The sequence below is a fragment of the Eretmochelys imbricata genome, chromosome 1 (genome assembly GCF_965152235.1).
Source record: "Eretmochelys imbricata isolate rEreImb1 chromosome 1, rEreImb1.hap1, whole genome shotgun sequence".
In the NCBI taxonomy this organism is placed as follows: Eukaryota; Metazoa; Chordata; order Testudines; family Cheloniidae; genus Eretmochelys; species Eretmochelys imbricata.
The window spans coordinates 235,635,962-235,653,783 of NC_135572.1; the positions used below are offsets into that span (position 1 = coordinate 235,635,962).

Consider the following 17,822-nt stretch of genomic DNA (forward strand, 5'->3'; position numbering starts at 1 on the left):
TCAGCTAGCATTTGCTTGTATATCCAATGAGCAGTTTGCCTAGTAGTGGTGGTGTTTGTCTCTATTACGTGTAATAGATATAAAATTATCTGTGTAGTATTGCTTATAAAAAAGAGGGCCGGGTCCAAGTTTTAACAATGCCAAAGTTATCCACTTGGACCTTAAGTTATTTCACTTGTGTAAGGAAACAGAATTTGGTGAAACAGAAGTGAGATCATGAACCATGGCCAGGTTTAGCAATGCTTATCTTCAGTGAGTAAAAATGAGAAAGGAAAAGAACCAAAACCACACACATGCGAGGGCACAGCTGAGGGTGATCTCATCTTCAATCAGTATTGTTAACCTTTACAAATGTTATCACTATATCGATGCCGAATTAGCACTCAGGTAAAGAACACTACTAATACCTGGCAGTACTTTCATAGCACTTTAAAGAACAACGTTGAAATGTGGCCAATTCTTAATATGCAAAGACAATTAGAAAAAACCTGTTAATAGACTGCACAATTATTTATCCCGAGTAAGAATCAACTCGTACTCTTTACTCATGTATTTAGATTTCAATTATATTATTATTTCTTACGTGTGTTATGGTAGTGCTTAGGCACCTCAGCCAAGGACCAGGACCCCATCATGCTGTGCCGTACAGACAAAGAAAAACAAAAAGATGTCTATACCCACACTAAAACAAAAGCATGTCTTAATATGCTGCAGGTACATAACTTAAAAATACAACAAAATTAACACCCAAATATAACTAAAGTATAGCAGTAAAGTTGTTGCAAACCAGACAACCCAAAAGGTCAAATTAGCCCTTTCCTACCCTTCCGATTTCCCTGCCATTTTCAAATGTTTGTGGGGAAAATTGCTTAATAGCATCCCCCAGAGGTCCTCAAGTCATCGGATTACAGTTATTTCAGAACAAGGTGGCAAAGAATTCTGAAGCTTTGAGGCCCTCACAAAAAACACAGAGGTGCTGGAACTAAGGGTGCTGGGGGGGTGCAGCAGCTTGAAGTCGTTTTCATCATATACAGGATTTATACTTTTGTTCAATGGCTTTCAGCACCTCCACTATAAAAATTGTTCCAATGCCATTGCCTAGCCAACAGTCCCTTCTTGTATACAGTAGTAAGTTTTCCACTGTCACCAGTGGTTAGGACACTAGCCTCCTACTTGGGAGACCTGGGTCCAAGTCTCTGCTCTGCCACAAGCTTCCTGCGTGACTTGGGCAAGTCACTTAGCCACTCTGTGCCTCAGTTCCCTATCTGTAAAATGGGAATAACAATGCTTCATCGGGGTTTTGTGAGGATAAATACATTAAAGATTGCGAGGCCTTGTATACTATGGGAATGGGAGCCATATTAGATATAGCTTGAGTTTCTGATTGTGTTGGTATGAAAGAAGCAGTCTGTCAGGAACGTAGGTCTTAAGACTCTTGGGGCTTTGTATGGTCAAAACTGAAACCTGAAATATCAACTGGAAACTTCCAATGCACATAACTAGATTAATACCTCCTAGATGTAAAACAAAGGTTTTTTGACATAGAAATCATCATCCCTGGTATTATTTGTTACTGTTCAATTCCCCACGCAGACCAAATGCAGCATTTTCACCATTCACTTTTCATCATCCTTTGAAGGTGACTCACAAATGGCTGCAAAAAACCATAAGTTTGCATCTTATAAATGTAGAAAAAAAGATCTGAAAGATAGGTTATTTAACTAATTAAGCTATTACAGTTTGTTCTTTCCACCTATTTTTTTTTTTTAAACCTTAAAAATATCAGGAATGTCAGCTCTTCTCTTGGTTTTGCCAGAGAATCAATTGAATGAATTCTGGTAGCTCTCATGCCTTAACTAAAAGGCAGGGTTGTGAATCTTTAACAAAGATGCCTTCTCCAAAATGTTTATTAGTCTTTGAAGTTAAATAAGTCAACAGATGCAAAATACTAGCAAGCAAAAAAAAAAAAAAAAATTAAAAAAATCTGTGGGGTTAAAACTGATGAGAGTCGCAGCAAAGACAAGGCCAGAATAATTTCTGCCACCATTCTGAGCAGATAAGCAACTCCACTGACATTAGTAGGGTTACATGGAGTACAAGGTGGCATAGAATTTGGCTAACAGTATGCAAAACAGAAAGCTTAGCTAGAGCGCTGTTTAAAAAGGCTGACAACTCAGGAGTCTTGCCTACACTGTAGCTCCCGCTGGCTAACATAGTCATAGAGTCTTACATCCTAGACAGGACCTGCATTTCACATGTAAAAAACAAGCAGAAAAAAAAAAACCTACTTTTTTCAGGTCCTCGCTGTATATCACAAGAAAAAAAGAATAGTGGGACACACGCCCATTTAATTTCCGTTGTGGGTCACCTTTAAAGTCTAAAAATTGCAGCAAATATTGATGATACACATTCGTTCCCCATTTTTACTTCATTTGACTTTTCTTCCTGGGAAAATCTGACCTGAAATGAGCAGATTTGGGAGGTTGAAGAGAACTGCTGAGCCCTCTGATAAAATATGAGATATGTTCACAAAACACACATCATTAAATGTGACAATAGAGAGAACAGCCAAGGATCCATGAGAGCATAGTAAATCAGATGCTGCAGCAGTCAGCCAGCGAGCACACTGGAGACATGCATTTTGAATGCAGTGAAAAGGCCAACTTACTTCTTTCTGAATAAGAAATCCTCTCTCTTGAGCTAGGTTTCAGAGTAGCAGTCGTGTTAGTCTGTATCCGCAAAAGGAGAAAAGGAGTACTTGTGGCACCTTAGAGACTAACAAATTTATTTGAGCATAAGCTTTCGGGAGCTACAGCTCACTTCATCGGATGCATGGAAAATAGAGTGGGGAGATTTTATATACACAGAGAACATGAAACAATGGGTGTTACCATACACACTGTAAGGACAGTGATCAGGTAAGGTGAGCTATTACCAGCAGGAGAGAAAAAAAACAATCTTTTGTAGTGATAATCAAGGTGGGCCATTTCCAGCAGTTGACAAGAACGTGTGAGGAACGGAGGTGGGGGGGGGAGAGGGGGAAGAAATGTGGGGAATCAGTTTTACTTTGTGTAATGACACATCCACTCCCAGTCTTTATTCAAGCCTAATGTAATAATGTCCAGTTTGCAAATGAATTCCAATTCAGCAGTCTCTCGTTGGAGTCTGTTTTTGAAGTTTTTTTGTTGAAGAATTGCCACTTTTAGGTCCATAATCGAGTGACCAGAGAGATTGAAATGTTCTCCAACTGGTTTTTGAATGTTATAATTCTTGATGTCTGATTTGTGTCCATTTATTCTTTTATGTAGAGACTGTCCGGTTTGACCAATGTACATGGCAGAGGGGCATTGCTGGTAGATATGCAGGTGAACAAGCCTCTGATCATGTGGCTGATGTATTAGGCCCTATGATGGTGTCCCCTGAATAGATATGTGGACACAGTTGGCAACGGGCTTTGTTGCAAGGATAGGTTCCTGGGTTAGTGGTTTTGTTGTGTTGACAAAATTGAGACATCTTGAAATGTTTTGGCTTAGATGAAAACAGCACTTTTTTTGTCAAAAAACTGTTTTGATGAAAAATTTTCTGACCAGCTCCAGTAATAACTACTAATAACTACAATTGTTGTGTGGTGTGTGGTTGCTGGTGAGTATTTGCTTCAAGTTGGGGGGCTGTCTAAAAGCAAGGACTGGCCTGTCTCCCAAGATCTGTGAGAGTGATGGGTCGTCCTTCAGTGACTTTGTCCTCATCCATAACTATTTCACATTTGGGGACAATGTATACCTTCAAATCAGCGGCACTGCTATGGGTATGGCCCCACAGTATGCCAACATTTTTATGGCTGATTTAGAACAACACTTCCTCAGCTCTCGTCCCCTAATGCCCCTACTCTACTTGCGCTACATTGATGACATCTTTATCATCTGGACCTATGGAAAAGAAGACCTTGAGGAATTCCATCATGATTTCAACAAAATCCATGATGATTTCCACCATCAACCTCAGCCTGGACCAGTCCACACAAAAGATCCACTTCCTGCACACTACAGTGCTAATAAGCGATGGTCACATAAACACCACCCTATACCGGAAACCTACTGACCGCTATACTTACCTGCATGCCTCCAGCTTTCATCCAGACCACACCACACGATCCACTATCTACAGCCAAGCTCTACGATACAACCCCTCAGACAGAGAGAAACACCTACAAGATCTCTATCAAGCGTTCTTACAACTACAATACCCACCTGCTGAAGTGAAGAAACAGACTGACAGAGCCAGAAGAGTACCCAGAAGTTACCTACTACAGGACAGGCCCAACAAAGAAAATAACAGAATGCCACTAGCCATCACCTTCAGCCCCCAACTAAAACCTCTCCAACGCATCATCAAGGATCTACAACCTATCCTGAAGGATGACCCATCACTCTCACAGATCTTGGGAGACAGGCCAGTCCTTGCTTACAGACAGCCCCCCAACCTGAAGCAAATACTCACCAGCAACCATACACCACACAACAATTGTAGTTATTACTGGAGCTGGTCAGAAAATTTTTCATCAAAACAGTTTTTTTTACAAAAAAAGTGCTGTTTTCATCTAAGCCAAAACATTTCAAGATGTCTCAATTTTGACAAAAGTTTGTTCAGAAAAAACAAAACAAAGGATTTCCATAATTTCAAAACAGAACGGTTTTATTTTTTGTTTCAAACAAACTGTTCAAAATGAAATGACAGAGATCTTGTAGGTGTTTGTCTCTGTCTGAGGGGTTGGAGAAATGCAGTTGTATCGTAGAGCTTGGCTTTGGACAGTGAATCATGTGGTGTTATCTGAAATGAAATTCATTGTTTTGTATATAATTTTTTTGTTTTTAAGTTTAAAACGGTTAAAGTAAGAATGAAATGTTTTAACTGACCAAAACCTAATTGGTTTCCGAATATCTTCTTGCGGGAAATTTTAACTCCCACCCCGTTTCAGAATGGAAATTTTTTTTGAGTCACGGAATTACCTGTGAAATGATAAATCTGGTTCCCAACCAGCTCTAGGTCACATGTTTGTAAATACTAGCTTGGACACTATCCACATGTTTCCTCAAGGCTACAAATAGTTGTTTTTTACCCCTAGGATCAGCATAGAATAAAGAAAAAACTGGATCAAACGGGTGGGCAGTGTCCAGACTAGCCTTTACAAACTTGCTAAATATCTTGAAGTACAAGAGTCTATTGAAGACAATCCCTAACAAGTTTCAGAGTGGTAGCCATGTTAGTCTGTACCAGCAAAAACAACGAGGAGTCCTTGTGGCACCTAGAGACTAACAAACTTATTTGGGCATAAGCTTTCATGGGCTAGAACCACCTTCGTCAGATGCATGGAGTGGAAAATACAGTAGCAGGTATAAATACACAGCACATGAAAGGATGGGAGTTGCCTTACCAAGTGGGAGGTCAGTCTAACGAGACAATTCAATTAACAGGAGGATACCAAGAGAGGAAAAATCACTTTTGCAGTGGTAATGAGAGTGGCCCATTTCAAAAACAGTTGACAAGAACGTGTGAGTAACAGTAGGGGGAAATTAGTATGTGGGAAATTAGGTTTAGGTTTTGTAATGACCCAACCACTCCCAGTCTTTATTCAGGCCTAATTTGACCTAAGGCTGACCTGGCATCCTAATTCACATGGTGTTATAATTTATATTCCTATATAAAATTGACAACAGATAAATATAGCCAAAAAGAACAAAACCTTACTAAAGTCATCTACAAGTCTGGAATGGAAAGAAGTGAATTACTAGGAAATAAAACACAGATGAGCAGCAGCAACCAGTGCTTGTGGCACCAGGTAGTAGAATTTCCAACATAAGCACTCAAAAAGAGAGCGCACAGTTCTGCTTAAGGTCACAGAAATTGAATAATGCACTTAGATATTCTAAATACAGAGGCACTACTCTACAGAGTGAGACTAATACTTCACAGCGTATATTCAGATTACCCCAACTCCTGTGCTTTCTCAGCACCTATACAACACAGCACTTGTGTCCCCCAGCCCATTAAGATCTTTCTTAGCAGCTTCGGAATTAAACTACACGCATCTCCAGCATCATCAGCAATGCAGAGCATATCAACAATTCAGAGAGGCTGCATACCAACACCCTCAGGACTATAAATGGATTCTTGTTAATAAGCAAGGGAAATAAATGAAAATTTTAACTGACTGCTGTTCTGAAGTCTCTCTAAGGAACCTGTGTCACTACTATGCCCAAGGCTTTTTACTATGTTTTCAAAGAAGGAAAATGTGGGCTTTGTTACAGAGTCAACAAAACACAGGGCTGCTTGTTAAAGCTCAACCAGCAATTATCTCTTTCTTCAAAAGTTGTCCCAGACTTTTTATAGCACGACAATTGCCCAGTCACATTATGCTTTCACCTTGTTTCAGCACAGCATACTGTACCTCTGATATGTCACCATTTTCTCCAAAATACACTAATTCCATTGTATTTCCTGTTCTTCACTCTGCCAGGTTAACAACATTCACTGTTAAATGTGTTAGTCTCTAAGGTGCCACAAGTCCTCCTGTTCTTTTTGCGGATACAGACTAACACGGCTGCTACTGTGTAACTGCCCTATTCATAGAGGTAGACAGGAGAATGTACAAAACGCAGCTTGGCAGATATGATGTAGTTAAACATCAAGCCTAAAGTCTGTGAGTTATTTACTTACATGTGGGCATGTGACTTTCGTGCCCAAGAACAGAGTAACAATAGTTAGAGCTAGTGGCAGCACAACAGGTGTTGTGCCAGCATCCCACATACAATAGCTAGCTCTTATACGGTGCTTGTCATCAGTAGATTTTAAAAGAAGTTTATACAGGAGATCAGTATCATTATCACCATTTCACAAATGGGGCAACTGAGGCACGGAGAGGTGAAGTGACTTGCCCAAGCTCACCCAGCAACCCAGTGTCAGAGCCAGAATAGAACCCTGGTCTCTTCAGTCTCAGCTCACTAAGCCACACTGCCTAAAAATACACATACATACCAAAAATACACCCTACACATACTAAGCTCTACAAGTAAACCTTGGTTCTCCCAACCTGCAACCCCCCTATAGTTCCAGTGTAGGATTTTTCCTGGAACATTGGCTGCCAGTCGTAAGGTGGTTTTATATGGACAAATGTCCACCTTCTCCCCCGCCCCCGCAACTAAGACCATATTAGCTCATAGCTCCTTGCTATCTAAGTGTGAATTTGCATAGACAATCCCAGGATGGAAGGCTGTATTAACACACTAGACCATGCAGCCCCCTTCTGTCTGTGTATCGCTGAGCAGTGAAAATGAGTATAAACCCCAGTCTCTGCTTACCAGATTTTAAAGATGTGTTATTTCCTTTTGGCGCTGCCTATGGGCCATATCCTTCCCTGGTAAGTGCAGTGAGGAACAGCAGGATCTCTATTACATGTGTCCACTGCTCTGGGGATCCTGAAAGACTAGGAAGAATACACCAGATGTGCAGTGGGCTGCATTTCACCACTGTTATGAAAAGGAGCAGTGTGTGCCCCATTTAGCATACACTGGTGATGGCAGCACGCACACTAGCTGGCTGGGGCCCAAAAATGCTCCTCTGGAGTTGCTAGTGAATGAATCAGCAGAGTAGCAGACCCCCCTCCTTTCTCTTCCCACCAAGTGCACCAGCACAGCACAGGCAACATCTAGCCTCAGAGCATGTTCTGCACTGATTTAGATTTCATCAAATTCCACTGAAGTCAATGGGATTATATAGGGTGCAAGGCAGCACAGAATTTGGACAAGAGCATTCAAATGCAAAATGTTTACATGGTTCTTCTATTGTCCTTTTAAAAGGACATGCTAATACTGACTGATGAAAAAAATTCTCAATGGAACTGCATTCTCACTCTATAATAAAAGCATATCTATAATGCAAAACTGAAGAATAAACAAGTGTGGAGTGATTAGAAGAGGACCTGGGTTCAAGCATCTCTGTTTCCACACCTGAAACTGTGACTTTGAATATGAAAATCATAATCCAGACAGTAGCCTCCAGTGATTGGACACAGAATGCTCCATAAACCTTGCAGTCCAGGCTCAACAAGGCAATTATGAGTAACATTAGTAGATCTATATAATTGTTCATGCTTTCATAGATTCATAGATTTTAAGGGCATTATGATCTTCCAGTCAGACTTTCTGCATAACTCAGGCCATGGAACCTTCCAAATTCCTCACATGAACACGCAGCAAAGGGAGATCGGTGAGAATACTAGTGATTTTCATCTTGTCACTATAAAATTTGATACTCCTTTAACCAGAAAAACCATTAAAAAAAAAACAACCCAAAACAATCAAGCTAGACCACAGTAGGGGAATACTTACGCCTAAGCATTCACCAGCCCGTCACTGGGATGAGAGAATTACGAAAGTGTGTGTGAGAATAAGCACCTCCTCATAACCTAAGCAGGCAGATGAAAGGTAAAACCCTGTCTGCTTAGACTCTTTAGAATTTCAAATGTTCATGGGAAACTACATGTTTTTGTAAAAGCGCAACATTGGTGTGCAATTTATTCAGATGTTATAATATGACCTCTCTAAATTGGATGATTTCCCCTTCCATTCCTAGAGACATGTATATGTTTTCCTCAGCTAAGAGCCCTGAGATCCAGAATAAATAATCAGCAAAGAAGGAATCCACTCTGCATGCATTGTCTGTTTAATTATATAAGGGGAAAGTATCAGATACTAATGCAGACAGAATGTTACAAAAGGGACAAGAGAAGGGGTAATTATGGCATGGAAAGAGACAAACACTTAGCTCTTTACTAAGAAGTGCTTGAAGTGCTGTGCAAATATTCATTGATTAATTCTAAAGCACTCCTGTTGGGTAGGAAAATTGCATGCAGTGTTGTATCCATGCCGGCTCCGGGATATAAGACACAAGGTGGGTGACATAATATCTTTTATTGGACCAACTTAAGGGCCAGATTCAGATATCTTAAAAGCCATATTCTGATATTCTTACTCATATTGAATAGTATCTTATTTCTCAATTGGCTGCACTGAAGTCAAAGAGACCACTTGTGAAGTAAAGTGCTACCCAACATGAGTAAGGGTATCAGAATCTCATTGCACAGAGTAAATCTGTTAGAGAGATGGGATTAGAACTCATGAGTACCAGAAATCTTCACAAGACCGAACAAAATGGGAGCCACTTAACTTCAACATCTGGGATAGAGTAAGTCGTACCAAGGTGATATCAGTTCCACAATTCAAGTACATTTCCCAGCATCTGCTGTGAATACTCCCAAGAAAGGAAGCTGAATCCACTTGACTTAATAAAAGTAGACAGTGGGCAAGACAGATAACAGCATATTACCAATGCAAAAAAATTGCCTCTAAAATAGCATAAGACACAGGAATATACAAATTGCTATATCAGATGAGACCAATATAAGTCTGGTATCCTGTCTCAGGCAGGGCCAATCCTGAGGCTTCAGAAAAATTTAAAGAAACCCACAATGTGTCCAACAAGTTGTGCGATGCTGTACACGGAATGGAAAATTTCCTTCTTGACCACATGACAATTATTTTACACACTGAAATAATATACTCCAATTACCCTTAGCTTGTTATCTTGCATGCATAACTGTACACAAGATTAGTGGTCATAAAATTACCCCGGAGCAGAATCAACAAATTCTCCAGTAAGGCATGCAAAAAAGAGATATAGCGAAGTCTAATATAAAACAAAGTCAAATACAAACAAACACTTAAGAGCATGTCTACCCAGAGTAATTATTTGATGATAATAATAATAAAAGGACAAGTTGTACAGTAGAAAACTGACTCAGAGTTGGATTATATAAATTAGAGAATTTCAGAAGCATAATATAAAGCCAATTTTGTCCATATAGACAAAGCTCAAAAAGATTGGATCCAACCTTTGGATTCTTAACTGACATTTCAAAACCTCTGGTTCTGTAAAACTGGGGTGGAGTCTATACAGTCTATCTATATACGGAACAAATACTTAATAATAGCCTCCTCAATCTAGCAGAGAAGGTGTAACGTGATCCAATGGCTGGAGGCTGAAATTCAGACTGGAAATATGGTGTAAATTTTTAACCGTGAAAGTAAAGAACCACTGGACCAATTTGCAAAAGTCATGGAGGATTCTCAGTCACTGACAATTTTTAAATCAAGATTGGATGTTTTTCCAAAATATCTGCTCCAGGAATTATTTTGGAGAAGTTCTGTGGCCTTTGTTTTACAGGAAATCGGACTAGATGATCATAGTAGGCCCTTCTGGCCTTGGAATCTCTGAATCTATTAAAGTTGCTTCTCAAGTTTCAGCAAGTGTACAAAGATTAATTTATAAAGGATTCGACAAAGGAAAAGGTATCATCCAACACTAACACCCAGCTTCTTTTGCCACTACTGGCTGGAACTTGAAGGAGCAAGATGCTCAAGAAACAATTACTTTCTAGATTTTCTTCAAGTGGTAGAATTCTACTTGGGGCAAAGGGTATAATAGAATCATTGAGTATCTCAATCCTGACCTGCAATAACCATTCATTATATAGCATCTTCTCTTCCCCTTTCCTCCCACCCATGAAAACCAAATGGGGACACATGAGGCAATATTTGTTATATGGAGTAATGACACCCATTTCAATTGCCAGCTATATAAGCAAACATACATTTGTTGAGTTGAGTTAGATATAGAAAATATCTATTTGTTCATCCCCTCCATCTCCCTCCTTCTGCAAGTGTTGCCCATGTTAATGCATTATGACACCCTGTCTCTGCTTAGACCACCTATTGATGTTTGAGTCTACTACTCCCTCTAAGCTAGTGAATCTGGTCACTTAGTTCAAGCAGTAGAGGCTTATGCTTTTAGATGCAGAGTCTCCAGCTCAATCCCCAAAGATGACCTAGCCAGGAGTGACATTACATAGGATTCTATTATCACCTACAGTATATTTCCCGGACTTGTATGCAGTTTACTTTTAAATATCCCAAGCAAGGAGGTTACCACCACTTCCCTCAGAAGACTATTCCACAGCTGAATAATTACCATGTCTGGAAGCTTTTCTGACATTCAAGTTACATTTTCTTTTTTAGCCCATTAATCTTAATTATACCCCCTTATACAATGCTAAATAATTTCTCTATTTTTAGAATCTGTACACTGTAAACTGTACACTGTTAAGTCCCTGCCTCCACTAAATCACCTCTTAGTCAATCTATACAGATTCATTTTTTAATCTTTCCTCATAAATCAGTCCCTTCAGTCCCCTAACCAGTGTTATTGATCTTTTTTCAAATGCCTTCAATTTACTAGTATCTCTAAGTGCTCTGAATTTAATACAGCGTCCCAAATGCATCCACTCAAAACCCGTAGAGCCTGTTGTCCCCCCGGTTCATAATAATGATGTGGTGGATAATTGCATTAGCATGTTTTGCCACCGTACTGTATTGCAAACTCATGTCTAATTTGTTCTCTGTTATAACCCTCAGGACTCTTTCAGCACTATTATTTCCCAGGGTATTCCCTCACATTAAGTATGTGTGTTAATTTTCCTTAAATGTTATTTTTGTGCCTTTATATCTACCCTTCAGTTCACTTCAGGTCTCTTTATGTTGTTTCTCAATGGAAATATCTGCAGACTGAAGTTCTAAGCATGAAAGAGCAAAACGGACCCTTTTTAGTGTCACCATCTTGGTTTTTGCATGATGGTGGCAAGACTGCCAAGAAACATTATTCTTATCTAGGAGTTACACCACCAAGTTTCCCATAAAATCTGCTGCTTCATTTGTGCACACATGCAGAGTAAGAGATTTTATGCAGTGATATATAGTATCTCTCACTAATCAAAATAAGGTTCAAATCATCTTTCAGTCTCTCAGGCAGATTGAGTTTCATTCTGATCAACACAAAGGAGTGCACTGTGGCTGCCTGCACTATATGACTGTCTGATGAGCAAAGATGGGTCTTCATTCCTACAACCTTTGTGAATCTTCCAGTCATCACAAGGTAATAATAAATAAACAAACAAATAAAACTATGCAGCATGTATATATTGCTTTTCATCAGTAGATCTCAAAGTGCTTTGCCACAGAGGTCAGTATCATTACCCCCATTTTTCAGACAGGAAAGGAAACAAAGGTGTAAACACCTTTGAAGTGGAGAAAGATTTTAAACAGAATCAAATTCCAGCCTCATTTTTTTCCACCTGCCATTGTTTTGAACTAGCTTTTAACCAGGACTACATTCATTCCAAGCAAAATTTTTCAGAAAGATTATTCTAGTAAGGAAATCTCAAGATCCTTATGTGTCATGTCCTGATTTAGCTGTCAGATTTCATTTACCATTCAGTACTAGTCCTACATTTTGGCTTGCCTGAAAATTCTAAATGCATATGTATTTGCATGGTGGTTTAAAGGAACAATGACAAGACCTTACCTTACACCACAATTCCCCCTTTCAACTCCATTCTACCCCATGCCATAAACACAAATTCCAAAAGCACCAGATGGTTTAGAAACAAGCTAGTCCTTATTAATGGTCCTCCACAGAATCAGACATTAACCGGCCACTCTGCACACACTTCAATACACAATTTAAACATCCTTTAACAATCATCTGTAGACAACGTTAAATTCTGATCTTCAAACTAGTGAATACACAAACAGTTTCCCTGAATAAAAACTAATAATAATTCTGCATTATAGTTACCTTAACATTACATTTTTCATCTTCAAAGAGCATTAGCTAATTAATCTTCATGCCACTAAGAAGTCATAGAAAAAGCAAACACCCCACAGAGGACATACTTCCAGACATGCAGTAAGGAATTTTCATTTCTATTCTTTGTGCATAGTGCCAGTGAGTTCTGAGTAATTACTGGACCACAGATGTAGGCAGATAATTATCATTTCTCGTCATTCAGCAAACATTAATACAACCTTAAAAATAAAGAGAATACAATTGATCAAGTCATTGTGACCAGGACTTTTGAAATAATTCCTGATCTTACTTATATGAGTGTAAACCATAAGAAACTGGCCTGAAGATAATGGTGTTAAATCAGTTTAAAACTGGTTTCAATGAGATCAAAATATGACCCAATGGCTTTACTTCTAATGTAACTATGCTAGTTCTCCATATGTAAGGCTGGGTTCTGAACTCACTTACATTGGTATAAATGTAGAGTAACTTCACAGTAGACCTCACTGTGATTTACAGGGGGATAATTGAGATCAGAATCTGTTCCATAATTTCTAAAGCTTTCCTATTATGCAGGGGGAGCGATAGCTCAGTAGTTTGAGCATTGGCCTGCTAAACCCAGGGTTGTGAGTTCAATCCTTGAGGGGGCTATTTAGGGATCTGGGGCAAAAATTGGGGATTGGTCCTGCTTTGAGCAGGGGGTTGGACTAGATGACCTTCTGAGGTCCCTTCCAACCCTGATATTCTATGAAAATACTCAGTTTTGTTCTTCAGAGGTGCCACACTTTTTTTGTTTTTGCTAGTTCATTAACTAGGAAAACTGATGCTCTAAAGAAGTGATTTTCAACTTGGGGTCCGCAGACCCCCGGGGTCCACAGACTACGTCTAAGATTTCCAAAGGGATCCGCACCTCCATTCGAAACTTTTTAGGAGACCCCAAATGAAAAAGGTTGAAAACCACTGCTCTAAAGCGAAGAAAACTCAAACTAGGCGAGAACGTTTGTTGGTATAAATTGGCATTGTTTCAGGATCTGGCTCAATCTATTTTTTTTCCCAATTACTATCCTTTACAACATTTCCCCAAATGTATGGTTAAAGCAGAAAAAGGCTATTTTTTCTCATTATCTATTATTTTTGTTCAGCGATTAAGTGCTACTTACATTTTCTATTAGAATTGTAATACTTTTTCATAAGCGTTTATGGTATAGCTATAGAACATTAAATCTGCTGGCTTTCCACATAAAAAATTTAAATACTTTTACTGGCTTTATTTACAGCTGCTATATTTTACTCCTACAATTCTACCTGCTGTTAAAAAAAGAGTCTCCTCCAGAATACACATTAGTAAGGGGGAAAAATTGATTACAACTGTGGGATCAGATTTTCAAAAGAGCTCAGGGGCAGTTTTTCAAGAGTTTAGCACCCACAAATTGGAGCCAAATTCTGTGCTGCACTGAGGAGCTCGGACTGTGGCACTTACGGCCATGCTTAAAAATAAAAAAGAGAGAGAGAAAGAGCTCGGAACCTAACATGAGGAATTCTTTTGAAAATCTGGCCATTTATTTTCGTGCTAAAATCAGAGCAGAGCTGTTTTGAAAATCTGACCCTGACTGTGGGTAAAAAGTTATGGCCAGAATGGTTAAAATACTGTTCTACTTTAAAGTGACTTCCTTTCCAAGTCCACTGGGAACAACTCTTCATTCAATATTCTTTCCAGCCTCTTCCTATAATTAGATTATTAATGAGAGAACTGAAGACTAAGCATCAAGTTATCCATTCAGCAGTGAGTGGTACAAACATCACACCCCAATCAATCCATGTTTCGTAATAAATAAAATATTAATAGATTACTACGGGAAATTATAAAATAATGTGTATTGTTCAGTTTATTGCTGGAATTAAATTTCAGATATGCTTTTCTTTACTTAAGAGATGTATTAATGAAAAAGGAGCACTCTCACTAGACAGCACTACCCTTCCATGAACTCAGTGGTTATAGCATACCTTTATAATAATAAAATTAATCCCACTATATCCTTAAAATCCCACATGTATTGACTATGATAGCTGATTTATACTGCACTACTCAGTTAATTCCAATTTCAAGAAAAATGGCTAATCAATCAACTGACTTTCCCCTCCCTCTCTCAATGGATAAAAAAAGCTTCTGACCTTTCATCTTCTCCCTCACCATTGGTCCTAAATGAACCATCAACACTTTACTTTTAGACTACTACAGATTGTATCTTTTTATTATTAAACATTGTGCTGGTACATGTAATCACTGATTGTTTCCTGTAATTTAAAATGAAAATACTTAAAAGCATGCTGGCTGGAAATTATTAACACGATAAAGGCTAAATCATTTCCTTGATGCGCTTTTTTCCCTTTCTAAGGCTGTCTGCTACTGGTGATTTCACAGTATTAAAAACACAGACATTCACCAAATTAATGTGGTCTTGAAGAGTATTAAAGCACTCAACCTTCATAAAATTATCAGATTTGTTATAACTTGCCAAAATCATCAATGACTGCACACACAAAAATGGAAATATACAACCTGCTCATGCATACAGATCCTGTGAATTCCTGCTCATGCATACAGATCTCACCCATGTGAATAAAGATTAGAGGAGCTGATCTACCGAAGAGCATTTTATAGTCAAATCCAGTTAGAAGAAGACTATTAATAGGGACAGAACTACTATGTTTTTGTGTATCAGCCTCAGTTATATTTTAGATATGTATCTCAGATGTGAAAGGTGACTGCAAATACATTAATTCTATATTCATATGATATGTTAAAACATCATGTTGGCAAGCCAATATGAGGGCTAACTATCAACTCAGTATTGACAGAAACGTATTGGGTAAGCAACTCTTAAAACTATGTTTACTATACATTATAGAATGCACAGAAATGTTAACCAGAAATCTTGCTGAATATCTCTAAGACAATGTTAGTTAATGGTTTTATAAATCTCTCTAATTTAAAACTGCTTACTTAGTATACTTACTATTTAAAAGCCACCAAAATGGAAATGTTAAAATAGATTAAAATTGATATTAAATGGATAAATAATAAGTTTCACAATGCTATTACTTTATTTTCTATTGCATTGTTTATTTCAAAAACGTAAACATTGTCAGTAACACAGTAGAGCTACCACCACCATGATTAACCCACTGGACTATGTATTAATTTCCAAGCACAGTTTGGAATAGACTAGGAATTCTCACTACATTTCAGCTAAAATGTAGTTTCCACTTAGGGGGAAAAAAAGTGTTTTCTTCTTCTAATTTTCTGGGGAAACATATGATTCAGAAAGGAAAAAAAAAAAAAAAAAGATCAAAACTACTTTTTTCCCAATACCCACATCTCTCTCAATGAACAACAGACCCGTTGTCTAAAGTCCTGCTAACTGTGCTACAATTATGTGATTTCCAAGTATTTATCAAGTCGTCCCTTGAGAAAAAGATACATACAGGAGCAATTTTTGTATTTGCCTTCAGTGGGTCTCTTGAGTTTGGAAAACCAAACATCTCCCTAGAGACCATTGTTGAGGGCACCAAAACATTTCCTTGTTCAAACCAGATCGTTTTATTTCATTTTATCAAGGTTCCCCTAGCCTAGAGCCTCGCGTCTATATCCTCATATGAACCCTGTTACCAATCAGAAATTGACAGTAACCCAGGATAATTGACAGTAACCCAGGATAACTCTACCAAGAGAAAAGGAGCACTTGTGGCACCTTAGAGACTAACCAATTTATTTGAGCATAAGCTTTCGTGAGCTACAGCTCACTTTATCGGATGCTGTAGCTCACCCCAAAAGCTCATGCTCAGATAAATTTGTTAGTCTCTAAGGTGCCACAAGTCCTCCTTTTCTTTTTGCGAATACAGACTAACACGGCTGCTACTCTGAAATCTACCAAGAGAAATCACAGGACCACTTTAGCTGCTGGGCTTAGGGTGGGGCTGGACGCTGTTGTCACTCAAAGGTGCATGCTGTTGATGAGACCTGCATGTGCAGGGATAAAGCTAAAATAAGTTATGCAGCAGCGTTTGCTTTTACTCACCCCGCTGCTTGCCCCTTCGGGCAATTCCCATTTAAACTCTCTACCCTCTGCTTCACCCCCTCCGAATAGCTACAAGTCACACACAGGACAAAATAATCACCTACCAGCAGCGCCTATAAATCCAGAGCCCTCCACTTCCAGGCATGGCACCCTTCTGCCTTGCTTCTGATGCCTTTGGCCGAAGCTGGGGGTGGTGGGGGGGGCTTGACCCCTCTCTCTGGATCCCAGTTGCCTGGACTCCCCCTGAGCAATGCGCGGGTGGAGGGGAGCTCGGCTCCCCCGCCATTCGCAGCCACGCGGAGCCTGCCCCCCCCCCCCACAACCGCGCAGCGAGGCTCGGCGGGAATGTGCCGGCTCCACAGACCTGAGCCGGGACCCCCACCCCCTCGCTCCACTTACCGCGTGCGCCCGCAAGCCGGGGAGCCGCTCTGTGCCTGCGGGGGGAGAGGGGCTGGGCCGGGGGGAGGCAGCAAGAACAGAGCGCGTCAGCCCAGCGGAGCCGCCTGCATGGCGGTCACACGCCGCCGGGGCTATGGCAGATATTGCATCTTGCTGCCATTGCTGTCTCCCCCTTGGATTTATCTGGCGGTGGGTTGTGGTGATAGCACCCTCTCTTCCTCCCCTCTCCCCCTGCTGCTGCTGCGCGCACTGAGAGGTGCAGTCACCGGAGGGGAGTAGTTGAGATGCACAACGCGCTGCGCCTGCACTTGGCGCCCTGCCAGGAATTGGGGTAGGGGGTGGAGAGAGCAGACTGGAAAGCAGCATCCGCTTCGCAGACAGGGCGAGAGAGCGCGCGCGCGCGCAAGCAATAAAATAAAAAAATAAAAACAATTAAAACAAAAAACAAAAACAAAACCCCACGCCCTCAAGAGTGTGTCCAAGAGGCCACGAGGAGCAGGAGAAGTGTGGGAAGCACTGATCGGCTTCTCCTTTTCTTCTACTGCTTGCTGAGCCAGTGTAAAGAAACCACAGGGGGTGGCTCTCCAGATTCCCCCCCTTCCAGACCCA

General features: G+C 40.0%; 1 protein-coding gene across 4 annotated transcripts in view; it reads right to left on the reverse strand.

Moving 5' to 3' along the window:
• The window catches only part of ARHGAP8 (Rho GTPase activating protein 8), a 302,432-nt gene extending 285,019 nt beyond the window's left edge, over positions 1-17,413 (reverse strand). For all 4 annotated transcript variants that reach the window (XM_077825721.1, XM_077825740.1, XM_077825730.1 and 1 more), the window contains exon 1: positions 17,214-17,413. The gene's annotated coding sequence lies outside the window, so the exon portion shown is untranslated. The remainder of the gene's footprint in view (positions 1-17,213) is intronic.
• Positions 17,414-17,822: the final 409 nt, after the last annotated feature.